At 37.4% G+C, this 5000-nt stretch overlaps 1 long non-coding RNA gene across 2 annotated transcripts in view; it reads right to left on the bottom strand.

The window, feature by feature from the left end:
- Window positions 1–4768, bottom strand: part of LOC137974075 (uncharacterized) — a 9754-nt gene extending 4986 nt beyond the window's left edge. The window contains exons 1-4 of one of the 2 annotated variants that reach the window (XR_011117397.1): window positions 4333–4768; window positions 4070–4153; window positions 3432–3590; window positions 1995–2065 (exon numbers count right to left, since the gene is read on the bottom strand). This is a non-coding gene — a long non-coding RNA (uncharacterized lncRNA). Of the gene's footprint in view, window positions 1–1994; window positions 2066–3431; window positions 4154–4332 lie in introns of both variants that reach the window. The other variant, XR_011117396.1, reaches the window with a different exon arrangement.
- Window positions 4769–5000: the final 232 nt, after the last annotated feature.

Genomic DNA, 5000 nt, shown 5'->3' with positions numbered 1-5000 from the left:
TAGCGCAAAATAATAATTATTACAAAATTGGTTCTGCCTTCAGATAACAACAGTCCAAACTGGACTGACTACCCAAGAGAAACAGAACTCATTAGCACAAAATAATTATTATTACAAAATTGGTTCTGCCTTCAGATAACAACAGTCCAAAACAAACTGGACTGACTACCCAAGAGAGACAGAACTTATTAGTACAAAATAATTATTACAAAATTGGTTGTGCCTTCAGATAACAACAGTCCAAAACTGGACTGACTACCCAACAGAGACAGAACTCATTAGCACAAAATAATAATTATTACAAAATTGGTTCTGCCTTCAGATAACAACAGTCCAAACTGGACTGACTACCCAAGAGAGACAGAACTCATTAGTACAAAATAATTATTACAAAATTGGTTCTGCCTTCAGATAACAACAGTCCAAACTGGACTGACTATCCAAGAGAGACAGAACTCATTAGTACATTTAATAATTATTATTACAAAATTGGTTCTGTCTTCAGATAACAGTCCAAACTGGACTGACTACTCAAGAGAGACAGAACTCATTAGTACAAAATAATTATTACAAAATTGGTTCTGCCTTCAGATAACAACAGTCCAAACTGGACTGACTATCCAAGAGAGACAGAACTCATTAGTACATTTAATAATTATTATTACAAAATTGGTTCTGTCTTCAGATAACAGTCCAAACTGGACTGACTACTCAAGAGAGACAGAACTCATTAGTACAAAATAATTATTACAAAATTGGTTCTGCCTTCAGATAACAACAGTCCAAACTGGACTGACTATCCAAGAGAGACAGAACTCATTAGTACATTTAATAATTATTATTACAAAATTGGTTCTGTCTTCAGATAACAGTCCAAACTGGACTGACTACTCAAGAGAGACAGAACTCATTAGCGCAAAATAATAATTATTACAAAATTGGTTCTGCCTTCAGATAACAACAGTCCAAACTGGACTGACTACCCGAGAGAGACAGAACTCGTTAGGGTAAAATAAAAATGATTAAAAAGAGACTGGTTGTGCCTTTTGATAACAAGTCAAAAACAGACTATCACATACAAGAAATTATTTAAAATGCAATCTGTTTTGCAATAATAATTTAATATTATAGATACTTTTAAAGATTACATTGAAACTGATCAATGTACTTCAGGTCTGGTATCCAGCTAGCAGCCTAAGGCTGTATTCTGTCTATTACATATATGTACATGTAGTCTGTTTCAGTCTGACCTCTACTCAAAAACAACAAACAGCACTTTCCTATGCTGAATTTCTCATTGGGCTAGCTTCGGGGCATTGAGGTACACAAGCAACCCCACTGTGACAAGGTATGGACTATGAGGTGGTTGCAAAGTACAAAATGATCAGAAAATCATCTGGCATTACACAGAGTAAACTCCCAGGAGTCAATCGGTTTAGTAAAAATTTACAAACTAACAAACAAAACAAATGACAAATTATCCTAATGATCTTTTGCTTATTAGCTTGGCTCCACATAACAAGCTAAATTATGCTTCACAAATTATTATTATTATCATTATCATTATCATTATTAGGATATGTTGGTCAACTTTGTTTCCCATGCTCGACTGGTTATTTCATATCCAACAAGCCTGAACGCAATAATATTGTTTTATTGAAAATGTCCCCAAAATAGAGAGAAATCTACTGACTTCATTGTGTAACTGAATATTTTCAGCTGACATGTACCCTTTCCATCATTTTGTAGAGCATGGAATATTAGCTCATATACCAGCATGGCAGGGCCAACGAAAACTTCTGAATTGTATTACACAGTGATAAAATTTTTAATATTTATTATGTTTATAGACATCACAAAATTTACATACAGTCTCACTTTGAAAGAGAGCACAAAACAATTTATCTCATTGGTCTCTGTGCAATGTACATGTATGTAGTGTTTCCATGGTACTTTTAAAAATACAAGAGTTTCCTTAAATAACAGTTACCTACCTTTTAGAAAAGTCCCATTCAAGACAACCTCCACCAGCCCTTTTTAGCTGCCAAAGACCTAATACATTGCCCTGAAACAAAATATGGACATATAAAAACCCTACAAGGTCAGCTTCATGACCTGACATAATGGTTATTGTAGGAGCTGTGGAAATTTGACCGGCTGGAATTCCTTGTTGACACCCTGGCTTACAAACTTATATGGAAGCCTGTGACAACATCCCAAAGTGTCCACCTTACCAAACTGACCATTTTGTACATGTAATAAAGTCAATAATAATTATTTATTGTTGAATTTTTCATACCTTTTTATTGATGTCTGAATTAGTGTTTGAAGGGTACAACTCAAAACAAATTTTGTATTTCACTCATAAATTTGCTCTTTTTTTGAGGGTACCTGGGCATAAAGCACTCAAAGCTCTAGCTTGTGAGATTTCCCATACCCAATTAAAACAGTGGAGCAATCATGCCAAAAATTGTCTCTTAAAACAAAAGTTTTGAGATATTCGGTGCCCTTGAATTAAATTTGATTTTTGTCAGCCTTTGCAGGTGATCAGTTGTTTCTTTGTTGTACTTACATCCAGTGTAAGAAATATGGGAAACATAAAAATCCCAGTGAGTTAATAGATTGTATACCTCAGGTATATGCTACCCAAGAGGTTACAAAGTGAAATGGTGAAAGAGTGACTTACGGATTGAATACCTCAGGTATATGCTACCCAAGAGGTTACAAACTGAAATGGTGACACAGTGAGTTATGGATTGTATACCTGAGGTATATGCTACCCAAGAGGTTACAAAGTGAAATGGTGACACAGTGAGTTAATAGATTGTATACCTCAGGTATATGCTACCCAAGAGGTTACAAAGTGAAATGGTGACACAGTGAGTTATGGATTGTATACCTCAGGTATATGCTACCCAAGAGGTTACAAAGTGAAATGATGACACAGTGAGTTATGGATTGTATACCTCAGGTATATGCTACCCAAGAGGTTACAAAGTGAACTGGTGACACAGTGAGTTAATAGATTGTATACCTCAGGTATATGCTACCCAAGAGGTTACAAAGTGAAATGGTGACACAGTGAGTTAAGAATTGTATACCTCAGGTATATGCTACCCAAGAGGTTACAAAGTAAAATGGTGTGACAGTGAGTTAAGGATTGTATATCTCAGGTACACGTATATGCTACACAATTAATTATTAATGGCATAGCTGTAAATTTAATTTTGTATACTCTTTCGCATCAACTTTTAGGCCATGCTTTAACTTGCTTTTTCTGTGCACTTAGATCGCTAAAAAGTAATTCCAGGTTTCACCTGAAAGGATTGTGATTGTGCATACATGTAGACCTCAAAAACCCAACTCCTCCCGCTCACCTCCCAAATACACAAGAATGTCAATTAAAATAGCTACAAGCTTTGTGTACTTACTCCTGTTCCACTTAATTTTGTCAGATTTATCATCATTGTCTGCCACCCTTCATCTGGGATTCTGGCCTCAAAAGAACCCAGTCAGGAAGTCGAAATTTGTGCAAATACTGTTGCAGCACATCTGGAACAATAACCTAGCGATCAAGTCCACAGAACCGCCTTATCGTGGACAATCAAAGAAATTAGATAATTTATATTTTGGTCAAATTGATGGAAATAAGATTTGTCATCAAGATACTTTATTTGGGTGGGATTGACAGAGGTATTGACAATTAATGGGAGACCAAGGCGAGATAATCTCCCAGGCGGTTTCTTCTGAAGTGTAACCGACCTTTCAGTGAAATCTAGTGTCAAAGGAGTAATCTTATTAAGCTCCCAGTCTAAAATTTAGCTTGCTCTGGCTCCTCGTGCATGAGAAAGCAGTGAAGGTACATGTAGTTATACAGGTGACAAGGGAGTAACTACAGAATAACTGGCCACTATTGTGCTCTTGTAGTGGCATTGTTTGAAGAAAAAGGCATCTGCAAATGGCGAATAAGGGGCTGGGTATACAGAGATCCATATATTACATGTAATTCCCTATTCGTTATTATTGTTATTGCCTTAAATGGCCTTAATACAATATAAAGTGAACTTACTAAGGGAGTAGGTCTGCAAAAGTAATGACTGTGCTGAGGCCCTCCTTGGCGTTTTGGGAAACGAGGGAAGATGGCTATTTTGAACTGGGGAACAGAGGAAAAATGACAAAATGTCTTAGGAACAAGGCGACATAAAAAATTTTAGGGAGCAAAAAGCTGGGTACAAGTTTGAAAGTAAATTGGGCGGGGAACAAGGGAACAAAACTTTAAAATTTTAAGCCATTTAAACTTAAATCAGGTTTGTAAGTAAGATGACGACTTACCGAAAACTCCTCCGGCAGTCTTTTGCTTTTCGGATCTTTTGAATCTTCCCGCCCATTCGCTAAATGTAGCTGTTCGGCCAGGCCACCCTTTGTTCCAAACGTTCGTACAACTCCCTTTACGTTTTGAAGAAGGTCTCTATTTTTGCCATGAAGTCTTCACCGATTAACCCTTTCGGAGACTGTCTGAAGTTGAATCATGTCACTGGCGTGTTTCTTTGTGGCGAATGCTGATTATCTGACCTGAATTGTCGTTGCCCTTTCTTCCGGATTCCGTAGATGTTTACTGGGTTTATTTGGTGGAATGCGTGCCATTTCACCCGCACAAAATGTTAAGGAATCGCAAAGATCCAATTTTGGTCGTCCAACAAGGGAAAAAGAGAGGAAGAGCACAGGCATTGATCGCCCGCGCGAAAAACAAACCGATAATTCAAACCGATCTCGTTCCCAGAGTCTTTGGGGCGAGGCAATTCATAATGGCGGACAAAGTTGTTGGGTCATGTAATTATTGTGAAATGTCCACAATCCTTCTCTTTGTGCCAACATCCAATCACAACCCGTTGCGAGCCCAGTGCGATTCCTGGGGCGCTTTCATTTTGGGTGGAAAAACCGGGGAGAATTTTCTGCTTTAAAGGGGCAGAGCAAATTTCCTCAATCAAAATATGGAACGG

The sequence above is a fragment of the Montipora foliosa genome, chromosome 10 (genome assembly GCF_036669935.1).
Source record: "Montipora foliosa isolate CH-2021 chromosome 10, ASM3666993v2, whole genome shotgun sequence".
In the NCBI taxonomy this organism is placed as follows: domain Eukaryota; kingdom Metazoa; phylum Cnidaria; class Anthozoa; order Scleractinia; family Acroporidae; genus Montipora; species Montipora foliosa.
This window is presented reverse-complemented; position numbering and strand designations above follow the sequence as displayed.